We start from the raw sequence: 17,109 nt of genomic DNA, 5'->3' as shown, positions 1-17,109 counted from the left end.
ACATTACAAAATAAAAGAATTGGTGTGAATCATCAGATATTGATATCTAGTCATTGACCTCTATTAGCAAACAAAATGATTAATTTTTTGCCCCAAATTGATGAGGATAAAGTCAAAAATAAAATATAAATTAATTTATTGTAAGGCTTATAAAATATCCTTCTTCTAAAGGGGAACATGTCTTCATCATCAACTGAACTAATTGAATACTATCTACTTTTTCACTTTCTCTGTTAACAGGATACACACAAATTCCTTTGGAAGTTTATAAGGGTAAGGGTCAAGAAACATCTTCATGGGCCCAGTAACAAATTCAAATGAAAGTAAATATTGTTACACTATAGTTTGTATAGGGCATACATACAGTAAGACAGAAAACAGAGGCTATCAAATACATAATTCAATGCAACTTTAGAAAATTATTTAAACCACAAAAATAGCTTTTCTACAGCTTCAAAAAAAGATCCTGCCACATTTCAATGTTATTTCACTGTATATAATACAGCCTCGTAAATGTTTTCCCAACAAGAGAACCTAAAATAAAGAATGTAATATAATTAATAGGACAATAAATTCTCATTAAATACTTGATTCTTATTTCCCTATGAATGTTATCTAAATTCTGTGATACATGATTACTTAAAGATGTAAATATTTTTAAGAAAGCATAGAAAAAAAGATCAAAACCCAATAATGCCTATCAAAGGGTGGTATGGCACTAATAACCCATCTCAGTATCTCTTAGTATTTCCCAGCCTCTTTGTAAAATGCATGATAACATAAAAAGGTTATGATATTTTGAATCAATATTAGCTTTAAGATGTGTCTATTCTGCTTAGCAATCATGTGACCTTTAGCTATAATTTTACTTCTGTGAGTCTTAGTTACTATTTCTTTTTGGGGGGGTATAAAAATGTATTATACATAAAGAATATTACCCCTAACAAATGCAGACAGGCTAGGACATGGTACTGGGTGGAGGGTGTCTAGCTCTTTGGAAAATGAAAGGTTTGGGTGGTGTGGGCCTCACGTCACGCTGATTGGTCAGTAGACAGGGGACACATGCCAAACACCACAGGACATTAGGGCATCAGATGCCGCTCTCTGTGCCCAAAAGTGTTCCCTGTCTCATCTGGGCCTTCGAAGGGAGCATACCCAGAAGCAAGCAACTGAAGCGAAGGGGCTTCTTAAGGTGCCCCTTCCACGCTTGTCTCTGAAGTCACAGCAACATCATTTTAAGCAATATGTTTAATTGGACGATTTCCACAAACTATCCATGAAGTTTCTAAGCATCACAATTCAGTGAAGTACAAAACACTGAGTTACAAGTTGTGGGAAGAGAAGGCAGCACCGATGGTGGCACCTTCTAATCCTGGTTGTTCTAGGGGCAGGGAGAGGGGAAGGTCTTTTTTTAAACCAAGCCCCTCATTTCAATGTACAAAAGAATTACTCTGATCAATATTAAATTGTATTGAAAACAAAATGGACTAAAAAGCAAATACTACTCTAGGTTGGGGTGGAAGTGGGAGGAAAGAATGAGTCCTTCGAAGCAGGAAGGGAGATAGCAGGGGGAAGGTTCTGTGCCTGTGACCTGGGTGGTCACTCACGCTGCTCCATTTTTACTTTTTGTGGTCTCAAGAAGGTCCGATTTTTCTTCTCTTTCTTCCTCTTTGTATTGGCTTGCAAGTTTCGCCAGCTGTCCACACTACCATCTCGACTTTCCTCAAAGTTTTTCTGCCACTCTCTCTCCCGTTTGGCTTTTTCTTGAGCTTCAATCTCTTCTTCCCTTTGTCGTTTCCTTTCATGCTTCTCTTTGGCTTCTCTCTCTTTCCTTTTAATTTCCAGCTCAGCAAAGAGTTTCATTGTCTGTTTATATACAGCTTGTTTGAACAGCTCAGGATCATCCTCCTCTACAATTGTAGGTTTTCCTTCCTTCTTTAATTAGTTTTTTCACTCTTTCACAGTGTGTTCCACGTATTTTTTTCCCACCTGAATTACATCCAGGGCCCTCTTCTTTTGCTCCTAATCCAGTAGCAACTTGTAAGCTTTGTCCACAGCTTCAAAAGCCTTTTGTGCTCTGTCAGCATGATCTTGATTTTTGTCAGGATATACCAAGATGGATAACTGCCAAAACCGCTTTTTTATTTCCTCATCTGTAACTTCAGGATCTATCCAAACAACCTCAAATGGGTTCAAATTGAAGTAAGAGGAACCAGGATGGGTCAGTCTTTCAATGTGATTTTTCAATGTTAGAACCGAGTCTCTCTTCTCTATTTGTTTCACCTCACTGTAGAAGGTCATAAATGCTTCCTTGGTGCTGCCTCCACCTGAAGTCCTGCTCTCTCCTGAAGCCACCATTTACCCAGCCCAGCCACCACATGACCCTTCTCTTAGTTACTATTTCTATAAAATTACTGAATACCCACATCACAGGAACTAACGTAAATATTTAATTTGATATGTAAAGAAACTAGCATAGTACCTGAACAGAGTAAATAGTCAACAGCTGTTTTCTTTTTCCCCACTCCCCACTGTTTTCACTAAAGCATTATTGCCTCAGTACTGTCACTTAGGGTTTTTTCTTAAACTAGCAAGATGTTATTTCACTGAATGGTTTGTATGATTCAGATACAATTTTCATACTCATTTATTCTTCTAACACATGTGCCATATATCTACCATGTGCCAGAACTGTTCTTGATGCAAGGGATATAGCATTGAACAAAACAGAGCCCCCACCCTCCAAAAAAGATTATAAGACTTAGGAAGCTTATATGATCATAGAGGAATATAGATTTTTTGTTTTTAAAAAGTAAAACATATGGTTTAATATCTGGGGATAAAAGCTGTAGAGAAAAGCAAAATATCTGGGGATAAAAGCTGTAGAGAAAAGCTGTAGATAAAAGCTGTAGAGAAAAGCAAAATTCCAGGTGGAGGAGGAGCAAGTACAAAGGCCCTAAGACAGGAGCAAGCCAGGCCTGTTAGAAAAATAGCAAGAAGGCGGGGGTGGAGTGGCATGAAAGTGTGGGAGATTGGTAGCTCAGATGGGAACCAGATCATCTACAGCCTTATAGGACATTTTAAGGACTTTGGATTTTACTCTGAGTTAAATGGGAGGCATAGAGGAATTGGCTCGATTGTGGGAAGAGTGGAAAGAAAGTGACCTATATTGTGTGTTTTGCAATATTCCAGGAGAAAGATAATGGAGGCTTGATCAGAAGGATAGTAGTGGGGATAGTGAGAAGTTGTCAAATTCTGATGATTTAAAGGCAGAGCTAATGGAATTTGCTGATAGATTCAATGTGGGATGTGAGATCACAAAAAAAGGACAAGAGTAACACCAAGGTTTTAGGCTATAGCAGCTGGAAGGATGAACTTATCATTTTTTGAGAAAAACTATGAAAGACATTTAGGGAGATAAGAACAGGAGTTTGGTTTGCTTATCTTGAGATACATACTAGAAATACAAGTGGATATACAGAGAAGGCACCTGGGTAAAGAACCTGGAATTGAAGATAAAATTCAGGCCAGTAATAAAAAACTGGGATTCCAGAACATACGGATGATAATTAAAGCCATGATACTGGATGCAATCTCCAATTAGAAACAAGTGTAGGCAGAGAACTTAGGAAATCCAGGGCTGAGCCATAAGGCACTCAGTGTTCAGAGTGCACAGATGCAGAGTGGGTGGTTTTTTTCTCATGCCAACCAATTCTCCAATTCTCTAGGACTGACTAGGCTTCCTAAAATTTAATCCAATTCTGACACTAACTACTCAGAGCTAGTGTCAGGCTCCACAGGTTTAAAGACTCAGTCCCAAAAGAATGCCCTTACTTCAGATGCTGCTTACATATATATCAGGTACCCAGGTTACTCACACTTCTGTCTGACTTGGTTACAAAGTCAGAGGTTCCTACAATCCCTCCACTTCAGGTTCAGTAATCTGCTAAGACTCACAGGATTCAGGAAAACACTGCAATTACTACTTCAGTTTATTATAAAGGATGCAAATGAATAGCCAGATGAAGAGGTATGCAGGGAGAAGTCTGGAAGGGTCACAAGCACAGAAGGGGGCCTCTGTCCCCAAGGAGTTTGGGTGCACCAGCCTCCTTGTGCTTGGGTGTGTCTGCCAAGTCAAAGCTCTCAAACCCCATCATTTAGGGTTTTTTATGGAGGTTTCATTACCCAGTCATGATCGTGGCCATTGGTGATTAACTCAATCTCCAGCCCCTTTGTCCTCCCCAGGGGTTGTGGGTTGGAACTGAAAGGTCCAAGCTGCTAATCAACATTTGGTCTTTTGGGTTACAGGCCCCATCCTAAATCTCTCTAGGGAAACTTCAAGAGGTACTTCATTAGAACAAAAGATGCTCCTATCAATCTAATCACTCAGAAAATTCTAAGGATTTTAGCTCTGTGCCAGGAACCAGAGACAAAGACCAAATATTTTTCTTATCATACAACAGGTCATCCCCTGATCTTTGACACATATCCTTTACAGCAAACTGATCATGCCTGTCAGAACATTTATATTTGGTGCAGCACTCATAGAATAGATGTAGCAATAGTACCAAAATGAATATGGCTCACATTTTGAGAAGCCAGTTCAAAGCAACAACTAATATGACCTATAAAACCATAATTTTTTTTTTGTATACTTGTACTAATTTGTTACTCTTGTTTTCCCCTGGTCTCCTGCTATTTGTATCTTATGATAAGCTTGTACTGAACTATTTAGCATAGAAATCAGCTTTAGGCTAGCTGTAACAAGTTCTTCCTCAAGTCAGCCATTTTCTATAGGTTTTACATCCTGAGGAGGATGTAACTCAATTTCTCAATATAATTAGTCATCGATATCAGTATTATCATAAGACTTGTTTATATGAGGTAGTTGAATATTACCAACAACACCAGTATTATACCATATTGCAGTATGGTCATGGTATAATTCAGTTTCATTACAGAACAGATCAGTAAGAACTACAGAGGCATTTGCTTTGCCTTCTTAACAGAATCAACACTTGCCCATATACTAGATCTTATGAAAAACAGATACTGTTACAATTAGCCATTGTTCAGTTATTTCTGGGTTCCAAGGTAACTGGGGACAAAGTCAACCACCCTGTCTCATCCCATAGACTATACTGAGACAGGTTACCATTTTGTATTGTTATGTAGCAGGGGCCACCTCCCTCCTGCAGGAAGGATATAAGTGATATTTAGAATAGCTCCTATCCCTACTAACTATACTACAGGATGTATTTTTATTTCAACCTATTCTGGGGGCAAAGTCAGTCACACTGCAATGATGCAAATTATAAGTGCCCCAAGAGAACTTCCATTAGTTTGGAGGGCCATAAGTTTCCCAAAGGTGAATCCCTCGAGCTTCAGCAACTAGAATAAAGGGTCACTGCCCCATGACAACTTCATCCTTCATTTGAATTAAAATAGTCAAGAGGCCCTATTGGGTCAGAGTACAAGCTCTTTCCCAAAAGTAGATTTAGGATTATCTGGCATTAGTTGTTGAGTCTGCCAGACCCACTTTACTAATTATCTTTCCAAGCTGACTTCCATCCTTTGCCTCCCTCCTGGAAGGAAACTTCCTCTAGTCTGTTTATTCTAGCTAATAAATATTTTACCTCAAAATACCACTCCTCATTAAAAGCAAATTGTCTTTGTTCAAAGATATCTAGACCAGCACCTGTCTCCTTGAAGGCCCTTTTCTGTCTTGTGGGCCAGTGCTGTTTAATCTACCATGCGTGTTATTGCCAAGTCATGCTAATAGTCTGAGTAGAATTGTAATACATATTTTGTACCCCAAAATGATGGGTGCAACATAATCCTGGGGTTAGATGAGTGGTGGTCAGACCAAAATACCATTCAGTTTGAGTGTGTCATAAGGCCACAGTATTCCTGTCTTGGGGGGGGCCACTCCTCAGGGGAACTCAGATCTACCATGCAATGCCCACTATTTTGATCCCATCAGGAACTTCAGAGTTTTTCCCTATTCTGCTTAATAGCTTTCCATTCACAAAAATGATGGTAACATGCATTGGTGCAGAGTACACTGTGGTATGTTGGGCATGCTACCATTATGGTTTGTCTGTTATAACCAGGAATCTTTCAAAGCATTTGATCATCGATATTTACAGTTCACACTGAGACTTACATCACACACTTTGAATTCCTAGTGGTTCTCCCAAACTCCTTCCCAGATTATATTCTTTTTAGTAGATATAACCTGAAAAATAGAAGTCAAAAGATAGCAGCATATTACTAGAGTTCCATTTAGTCATTAACAGGCAGTCCAATAGTCACCATCATCTTGTATGACCAGAATGTCTCCCAAAGTGATGCCCCTCAGATTTGTGGGCTGCCTTTCAATGTTGTTGGGTTTAAAAGCAGGGTGGTCTTGGAAAACATAGAGTGTCACCCTTCCAGAGCTTGGAACTCTGTTCCTGACTGAAGAGTACTCATGCAAAGGGATCAGCCTTCTGTGGGACCAGAGATGGGCATCCAGCATAACAGGAAGGAAGGCATAGACATATGAAGGTAGGCTGGTATGCTAGTGGGAGTTTGAGCAAGTAAGTCTCTTTTAACTGCTTTTATTTTCTCAGATTGAAAAGGAATTAAGATCATTAGCTAAAAGTACAGACAGAAAGGAGTGTTGGAAGTTTAAAGAAAGAGAAGATATGAAATGCTCTATTCAGAAATTCTCAACCTTGGCCCTATAGACATTTAGGGCAGAGTAATTCTTTGTTGGGGGTTATTTAGAAGCATCCTTGATCTCTACCCACCTAGATGCCAGTAACACTCCCTCCCCGAGACTGTGATAACCAAAAACATCTCCAGTATTGCCAAATGTCCCCTGGGGACAAAATCTCCGTGGTTAAAAACTATTGCCTCCCTAGAAATAGGGAGAGAGAAAGGAGTAGAGAAATGTAAAAAGATGGTGACCCTAGGTCATCTAAAGTTTCACTCGAGGCCAGTGGGCATGAATTTTGAATGAAGTCAGTCAGCCTGCTTATGACTATTTTTCCAGCCACGTTACCAGCACAGGGTCAGCACAGGCAAGAAGTTGGTACATCAAAGTGAAAAGGGGGAAAGGTGTATGTAAGAAAGTGACTACAATGGTAGAATTTAAGCCAGGTAAGGAGGAAAGGGAGGACATGAGAGTAGGGAAGAACAATGAAAGGTGGATGAATCAACATAGCTTAGATTCCAGCTAGATGGAGGAGTCTGGGTACCAGAGCGCATAAGCTGGGAAATTATGAGGTGATGGTTAGCAAAAGAGATGCTTGAAACTCACTCAGAACTGGTTGAAGTTATTGGTAATTATATATATTTATATATAAATATATATTTATATATTTTTTATATAAATATTTTTTATATATTTTATATATATACACACATAGAGAGAGAGAGTTATATAGAGATATATAATACATAATTGATACTATGTATTAAATCCTGAGAAAACTTCAGCTCCACAAAGAGCCAAGAGTTGTGTTGCCAGTGTTTCATTATTGGAACTAGCAAAGTGTAAGATTCAAATCTCCCATAGAGTTTATGTACACAAGCTTAATATAGCCTATTAAGCTGAGTTCTGCATTTTATTTGCTCATAATTTCCTATATCTCAGTAAGTAAGTGAAAGCAGCAGCCATTCCAACTTGCTCCAAGTCAGAGATTGGCATGATATCTAGCTTGCTTAGTTGTGAGAAAACTTCAGTAAAGAGGTGTTTTTTCCCTCAGGGAAAAAAAAAAAAAAAAAAAAAAAGGCTATTGAGCTTGTGGAAATCAAAGCAGCTAAACAAACCTCTTATTATTAGAATAATGGCGTGACATTCAATAGCCTTCAGGGAAAATTTAACTGGTCTTTGATTTTGGCACTTTAGCTACTTCAAAATTAGGTCAACAATAAAGAAGAAGAAAGAACACTGAACAAAAGACAAAATAAAGTCATATACCAACTTTACTTTTCAAGCATAGTCCAGTGAAAAATAAAAACAAAGTAAATTTTCCTTAAGCTCTAATATTCCACTCTTCTGCTTTTGAAGAAAAATGTGTTTTTCTGTAGTTTTATAATAAATCTAAAACACTATCATTTTTAGCATGAAATGCTAAGTATTGCTTCGCCAAAAATTGTCACCCTATGCTACAATCATCTAAGTTTGTTTTAATAATCCTCAGATACAAACGACCACTATGTCAGCCCCCTTAGTACTAACTATGATTATCTGTTGTTTAAAATAGATGTCCTAAGAACGTTATCTAAGTGAACAAAAGCATAAACATTTCAACTATCAAATCATCAGAACTGCTTAGGCAAGCGTAAATATCTCCTGGCTCCAATGTCTCCCTTATGGAATTTTTTTTTCCCTATTACTTGCTCTGCTGTTGCAATGATAACAGGCACATGCTGAGATAATGAAATTATGGATCTTCTTTTTATAGCTTAAGTGCTCTTTATTTCTGAAGAAGTAAAGGTTTCTTTCTAGGTAGTAATATATTTTAATACAGTTCAAATACAAGAAAAACAAGATGTTTCATAGAAATGCAATCAATAAAGGATACCAGAGGGAAAAATAAACTGAATTTGGAAGAAGATTGAAGCCTCCCTGATTGGATTGTATTAGAGAAGGCAAAAAATTAATAACTTCATGTCATTGAGATTTTTCTCACTTCCATCAGGAAACTGAGTTCTATGAGCCCTATGTTAATTTTCCAAACTCTTCTTTGGTTTTGCATAGTGAAGAGCCACTCCAGGGTTATGCTCAACTCAGTGACTAACTGGCTTGGAAATCTCACTTGCTTTAAGTTCTGTCTTCACACTCCTCAAGACTGCAGACTCTGTCTTGCCTAACAAAGGTGACATACCACAGAGGATTACAGAGACATGCAAGAGAAACCAAGTTGTATTCTTGGTTCTGTTGGTGAGATCACTTCTTTTGGATTGGTATCAGATTCCACTTAATACTGTCCCTTTCTGAGATCTTTTTTCTCCTCAACAGAAGTCCTCTCAACTATCACACTGACAAGTCGGCTTTTTTCTGATGTCCCAAAGTGCTGGCACTACCAAGGATTCAGATAAGAACTGAAGCTGAGTGACTGGATTAACTGATAACACTGCTAATTCAAGCCCTGTTTTCAACACTTCTGAAAGATTAACCAACTGGGCCAAAATTTGGAGCACAGAGGAAGTTTTACTTTTAACAGTCTACACTGTCTGATAAATAAAGGGCTTTAACAATTTCAAAGAAATTCATGTCAAGAAATTTCCGTAGACATTTTTCCCTCAGAGAAGTACACAAATGGGAAAATTTAGTCAGAGCTTTGTATGGGTTTTCTTTCTTGTAAATATTGTTGCTTGGCAGGGAAGCACAGAAGCTGATCAGTCTAATATGTATATGTCGTTGTACTGACACAATAACAGCAACACAAATATAGAAGTGCACTTTTCTTTTTAAAAAATCGAGTCTAATAATTTCAATTGTAAAACTAGTAAAAAATACAAAACTTACATATCTGGTCAGAGACTGCCAGAGACATAATAGGATGTGGTAGATTAGGGCACAGACACAGGAGCCAAATTCCTGCATTGGGTCCTACCCCTGCCACTTCCCAGCTGGGTGACCTTGAGTTAACTTCTCTCTGCCTCCAATTTTCCATTGGAATGAGAGTAATAGTACCTACCTCAGAAAGTTGCCATCAGGGCTAGATGAATTAAATCTATCAAGTGCTTAGAAGAGTATGAGGCATATAATCACGTAGTAAATGTGTGTTGTTATTACTAATGTGAGTCTATAAGTAAAAATGACCTTCAAGGTGTCTTTACATAAGATTTAACTTCTGTGTGCATGTGTGTGTTATAAGGAAAGATAGTTCCTCAAAGCTTTTCAACACCATCCCATACATGACATAATTTTATCACTGAATCTTTTTCCTTAAGAGCTTTACTCTATTTGACACCAAGAATAACCTCGTCTGTAAAATAAATTTCTTGTATCATACGATAGTTAAACTTTCTTCCGGCTCAAACAAGCACCAGCTATAAGCCTGTAAAATGAAACTTGGAACTCCTGGTTTCATTGGTCCCCTTACTAATTATCATCCTCCTGTGACAACTCCCTCACTGCGCTGTAAATCCACCAAGTGCCTAACCCCAAATATGAACATCACCCACTCTGCTGGGAAAAGACAATGTAGAATTACCTCCTGTGGCATATTTTTTTTAACTTGTAAAAGGAAGTGGGCTTATTTTCCCTGAAGGCTCTTTCTTTTCACGGAAACATTCTATCCTGCCCATGATAGACATGTGGCATGCAGATAAGTTGGGGACAGAAAGATTGATGTAGATGGGCAGAAGAAGTATAAACAGGGAAGAAACACAGTCTCGCCAAGCTTACCCTGGTCCTTTGCCCTGTCTTAGGATGAAGACCATTAAAATGTGACTGCCTTTGATAGCACTTCTAATATGGCTGGAAAGAGGACTCATGCAGTTCAAATGTGAGATGTTTAGACTGTATTAAAACATGAGGCTTCGGTCACATCAAAGGCTCCTCGCGGGTGGCTTGGCCCAGGGTAAGGTCACCACTGCCCCCACTGTAATAGGTGTGGAGACACTGTGTACCTGTGAAATGGTGGTGTTTGCTTTTTTTTGCTGATAAATGTGGAGCTGGGAGAGAAGATGCCTTCATGTGCCTGAGGAATGACCTACTGTGGAAAGTTTAAAGGCAAACAGGTATCAGGTTAGGGTTATGGGGGCAATTTTTTGAATGGGAATGTCCTTTTTTCTGAGGGAATAGTCTTCTTTAATTCCTGGTGCAAGGACAGACATTGATAAGCAAGGCTTCCTGCTTGACCACCAAATTTTAAATAAAGGTAATTTTATTCTGACACTAGGTCATTTGGATGACATCAAGGCAGGACAAAAAAGATGAGGGCAAGTTAACCTCATTTTGCCTTTTCCTACTTAAATATTTTTATCTAACATTAGCTCCATCACACTAATCTAATATGTTTACATTGCAATTGCATAAAATTGAGGGAAGAAAATTTTGTGTTGTCACTACTAGCCTATAGGACAAGTTCTCAAAAGCAATATCTTTATTACATCTTTAATGGTTTTAAAGGTGTTAGTAATGTGCTTTAAGAGATTTTAGCATAATATTCTAAAAGTTCTTAAGATTAGGAATTTACTCCATGAAATAGAACTTGTCAAGACAACCCTAACTAGTTCTCAAAGGAAAAGGCAAGATTGTATCCATGGAAAATAAAAGTACTAATGACTTAATAAATTATACTTGGCTTCTAATATATAGGGAAGTACAATAACACAAGAAAAAAAAAAAAAGCCAAACAGAAGACAACCAAAACAGAGGAAGTGAAGAGAGATGGATCAGACTGATACCTAGAGACCTAGTTCAGGGGAGAGATATCTACCCCGCCGGAAGCATGCGCTGAGTGCATTCTCTCCCATTGCTGGTTAGGAATCTCACTTGAGGGAGGTTCATTACCTAACTCTCAGGTGCTTCTGAACTCTATTGGTACTTAACAGTGCCACCATGGCTTATGAATTGCCTTGAAATTGTTCATTGTCAGTTGTAACTTCCCTACTCATTGCAAATTCTCCAAAGTACTTTGCTTTCTACTTTCTTTTCATCCCACGTATACCTAGTGCAATACCATTTGTGAAAGAGAAACTTAAATCATTTAGAAATAGAATCTCCATTTGATGGGGAGGAAAGAAAGAAAGAGCAAAAAGAAAATCTCACTCTCCTACTAACCCTTTCTGCATCTTCTGAGTGAATGAAAAACATTTATAATCATTTCATTTCTAAATACCATGTTATACATTTCAGAGGGGAAAAAATCATTTACTCTTAGACTCACGTCCAATTTTCGTTGTGATTTTTACCCTCAAGAAATAAACATCGTGGTCAGGATGTCTGTCCGGCATCCTTGTGGCCAAGAAAGCAATGGTTTGCAACGACACACGAGTTCTCTGGTGAGAATACGCAGCCCCATGGCTGCAAACTTCTATGAACCACAGCGTTTTTAACCATGGGCAAAGTCTCAAACCGCTTAATTGAATGACAAGCCCCTCAAACAGCTGTCATTTAAGATTCCTGGGTTGAGATGAAAGGCCAGAAGTACTTGTAATTACTCCCCTCTAGCACCCTTTTCCTAAACACAGAATATAGTACTGGAAACAATTTTCAATAACACGAACAGCCTGTCTATGGAAGAATGAATCAGACAGTTGAAGATTGATAGAATTTTTTTCCTTTTTTTTTCTCTTACCAGAAGACTCTAAGGTCTAAAGACAATTACAGCTCTTAAAGCCCCCAAATTTTAATCTCCTTTCTTTCATTCGATTCCAGAATTCAATTCCCTGTGGCAATTTGGTTGAATCTTATTCACATAGTGTAGTTCACCTAAGAAGAAAAAGGTGATTTACTGAGTATAGGAAATCGTTTCTTCAGATACATATCATCATAAAATAAAACCTTGATTCATGCTCATGATCTACTTGGAACTCTGGGGCTGCTAAATCCATATTTCTCAAATAAAAAATAATTCTAGGTATTTTATTCTCTTTGAAGCAATTGGGAACGGGAATTCACTCATGATTTGGCTCTCTGTTTGTCTGTTATTGGTGTATAAGAATGCTTCTGATTTTTGCACATTGAATTTGTATCCTGAGACTTTGCTGAACTTGCTTATCAGCTTAAGGAGATTTTGGGCTGAGATGATGGGGTTTTCTAAATGTGCAATCATGACATCTCCAAACAGGGACAATTTGACTTCCTCTTTTCCTAATTGAATACCCTATATTTCTTTCTCCTGCCTGATTGTCCTGGCCAGAACTTCCAACACTATATTGAATAGGAGTGGTGAGAGAGGGCATCCCTGTCTTGTGCCAGTTTTCAAACGGAATGCTTCCAGTTTTTGCCCATTCAGTATGATATTGACTATGGGTTTGTCATAAATAGTTCTTATTATTCTGAGATATGTCCCATCAATACCTAATTTCTTGAGAGATTTTAGCATGAAGAGCTGTTGACTTTTGTCAAAGGCCTTTTCTGCATCTATTGAGATAATCATGTAGTTTTTGTCTTTGGTTCTGTTTATATGCTGGAACTTACAGGGAGGTGAAGGACCTCTTCAAGGAGAACTACAAACCACTGCTCAGTGAAATAAAAGAGGACACAAACAAATGGAAGAACATACCATGCTCATGGATAGGAAGTATCAATATTGTGAAAATGACCATACAGCCCAAGGTAATTTATAGATTCAATGCCACCCACATCAAGCTACCAATAACTTTCTTCATAGAATTGGAAAAAAGTATTTTAAAGTTCATATGGAACCAAAAAAGAGCCCACATTGCCAAGACAATCCTAAGCAAAAAGAACAAAGCTGGAGGCATCACGCTACCTGACTTCAAACTATACTACAAGGCTACAGTAACCAAAACAGCATGGCACTGGTACAAAAACAGAGATATAGACCAATGGAGCAGAACAGAGCCCTCAGAAATAATACCACACATCTACAGCCATCTGATCTTTGACAAATCTGACAAAAATAAGAAATGGGGAAAGGATTCCCTATTTAATAAATGGTGCTAGAAAAACTGGCTAGCCATAAGTAGAAAGCTGAAATTGGATCCATACCTTACACCTTATAAAAAATTAATCAAAGATGGATTAAAGACTTAAATGTTAGATCTAAAACCATAAAAACCTTAGAAGAAAACCTAGGTAATACTATTTAGGACATAAGCATGGGCAAGAACTTCATGTCTAAAACACCAAAAGCAACGGCAGCAAAAGCCAAAATTGACAAATGGGATCTCATTAAACTAAAGAGCTTCTGCAAAGCAAAAGAAACTGCCATCAGAGTGAACAGGCAACCTATGGAATGGGAGAAAATTTTTGCAATCTACTTATCTGACAAAGGGCTAACGTCCAGAATCTACAAAGAACTCAAACAAATTTAGGAGAAAAAAACAAACAACCCCATCAAAAAGTGGGTGAAGGATATGAACAGACACTTCTCAAAAGAAGACATTCACACACCCAACAGACACATGAAAAAATGCTCATCATCACTGTCCATCAGAGAAATACAAATCAAAACCACAATTAGATACCATCTCACACCAGTTAGAATGGCGATCATTAAAAAGTCAGGAAACAACATGTGCTGGAGAGGATGTGGAGAAATAGGAACACTTTTACACTGTTGGTGGGACTGTAAACTAGTTCAACCATTGTGGAAGACAGTGTGGCGATTCCTCAAGGATCTAGAACTAGAAATACCATATGACCCAGCCATCCCATTACTGGGTATATACCCAAAGGATTACAAGTCATGCTGCTATAAAGACACATGCACATGTATGTTTATTGTAGTACTATTCACAATAGCAAAGACTTGGAACCAACCCAAATGTCCATCAATGAAAGACTGGATTAAGAAAATGTGGCACATATACACCATGGAATACTATGCAGCCATAAAAAAGGATACGTTCATGTCCTTTGTAGGGACATGGATGCAGCTGGAAACCATCATTCTCAGCAAACTATCGCAAGGACAAATAAACCAAACACTGCATGTTCTCACTCATAGTTGGGAATTGAACAATGAGAACACTTGGATACAGGAAGGGGATCACACACCGGGGCCGGTTGTGGGGTGGGGGGAGGGGGGAGGGATAGCATTAGGAGATATATCTAATGTAAATGATGAGTTAATGGGTGCAGCACACCAGCATGGCACACGTATACATATGTAACAAACCTGCACATTGTGCACATGTACCCTAGAACTTAAAGTATAACAAAATTATATATATAGTGGAACTGCCATCCTTCAGTAGTTCGCCAAAGTGACTAACACAAAGGGAAACAGGAGAGGCACCCGGTGTGTTCTCCAGGCCTTTAAGAAAAGATGGAGTTATTCCTTTGGCCATGTATATGCGAAACTATAAGAAAGGTGATATTGGAGATATCAAGGGAAAGGATAAAGTTCAAAAAGGAAAGCCCCACCGGTGTTACCATGGCAAAAGTGGAAGAGTCTACAATGTTCCCCAGCATGCTGTTGGCATTGTCGTAAACAAACAAGTTAAGGGCAAGATTCTTGCCAAGAGAATTAATGTGCATATTGAGGACATTAAGCACTCGAAGAGCCGAGATAGCTTCCTGAAATGCGTGAAGAAAATGATCAGAAAAAGAAAGAAGTCAAAGAGAAAGGTAACTGGGCTCAACTGAAGTGCCAGCCTGCTCCACTCAGAGAAGCACATTTTGTTAGAACCAATGGAAAGTAGCCTTAGCTGCTGTAACCCATTCCCTATGAATTAATGGCATAATAGCTGTTAAAAGACCTCTGGACTGTAAAATATATATATATGTGGTATTATTTCTGAGGGCTCTGTTCTGTTCCGTTGGTCTATATCTCTGTTTTGGTAGTAGTACCATGCTGTTTTGGTTACTGTAGCCTTGTAGTACAATTTGAAGTCAGGCAGCGTGATGCCTCCAGCTTTGTTCTTTTGACTTAGGGTTGTCTTGGCAATACGGGGTGTTTTTTGGTTCCATGTGAACTTTAAAGCAGTTTTTTCCAATTCTGTGAAGAAAGTCATTGGGAGCTTAATGGGGATGGCATTGAATCTATAGATTACCTTGGACAGTATGGCCATTTTCATGATATTGATTCTTCCTATCCATGAGCATGGAATGTTCTTCCATTTGTTTGTGTCCTCTTTTATTTCACTGAGCAGTGGTTCGTAGTTCTCCTTGAAAAGGTCCTTTACATCCTTTGTAAGTTGGATTCCTATGTATTTTATTCTCTTTGAAGCGATTGTGAATGGAAGTTCATTCATAATTTGGCTCTCTGTGTTTGTTACTGGTGTATAAGAATGCTTGTGATTTTTGCACATTGATTTTGTATCCTGAGATTTGCTGAAGTTGCTTATCAACTTAAGGAGATTTTGGGCTGAGATGAGGACGTTCTCTTTTTTTTTTTTTTTTTTTTTTTAAATTATACTTTACGTTCTAGGGTACATGTGGATAACGTGCAGGTTTGTTACATATGTATACCTGTGCCATGTTGGTGTGCTGCACCCATCAACTCGTCAGCACCCATCAACTCGTCATTTACATCAGGTATAACTCCCAGTGCAATCCCTCCCCCCTCCCCCCTCCCCCCTCCCTGTGATAGGCCCCGGTGTGTGATGTTCCCCTTCCCGAGTCCAAGTGATCTCATTGTTTTCTAAATATACAATCACGTCATCTGCAAACAGGGACAATTTGATTTCTTCTTTTCCTGACTGAATACCATTTATTTCTTTCTCTTGCCTGATTGCCCTAGCCAGAACTTCCAACACTGTGTTGAATAGGAGTGGTGAAAGAGGGCATCCCTGTCTTGGGCCAGTTTTCAAAGGGAATGCTTCCAGTTTTTGCCCATTCAGTATGATATTGGGTGTGGATTTGTCATAAATAGGTCTTATTATTTTGAGATGCGTCCCATCAATACCGAATTTATTGAGAGTTTTTAGCATGAAGGGCTGTTGAATTTTGTCAAAGGCCTTTTCTGCATCTATTGAGATAATCATGTAGTTTTTGCCTTTGGTTCTGTTTATATGCTGGATTACATTGATTGAATTGCATATGTTGAACCAGCCTTGCATCCCAGGGATGAAGCCCACTTGATCATGGTGGATAAGCTTTTTGATGTGCTGCTGGATTCAGTTTGCCAGTATTTTATTGAGGATTTTTGCATCGATGTTCATCAGGGACATTGGTCTAAAATTCTCTTTTTTTGTTGTGTCTCTGCCAGGCTTTGGTATCAGGATGATGTTGGCCTCATAAAATGTGTTAGGGAGGATTCCCTCTTTTTCTATTGATTGGAATAGTTTCAGAAGGAATGGTACCAGCTCCTCCTTGTACCTCTGGTAGAATTCAGCTGTGAATCCATCTGGTCCTGGACTTTTTTTGGTTGGTAGGCTATTAATTATTTCCTCAATTTCAGAGCCTGCTATTGGTCTATTCAGAGATTCAACTTCTTCCTGGTTTAGTCTTGGGAGAGTGTAAGTCCA

General features: G+C 38.6%; 1 pseudogene; it reads right to left on the bottom strand.

The window, feature by feature from the left end:
• Positions 1–1,432: 1,432 nt before the first annotated feature.
• Positions 1,433–2,379, bottom strand: LOC126957236 (dnaJ homolog subfamily C member 8-like; annotated as a pseudogene).
• Positions 2,380–17,109: the final 14,730 nt, after the last annotated feature.

This window comes from Macaca thibetana, chromosome 6 (genome assembly GCF_024542745.1).
Source record: "Macaca thibetana thibetana isolate TM-01 chromosome 6, ASM2454274v1, whole genome shotgun sequence".
NCBI classification, from domain to species: domain Eukaryota; kingdom Metazoa; phylum Chordata; class Mammalia; order Primates; family Cercopithecidae; genus Macaca; species Macaca thibetana.
This window is presented reverse-complemented; position numbering and strand designations above follow the sequence as displayed.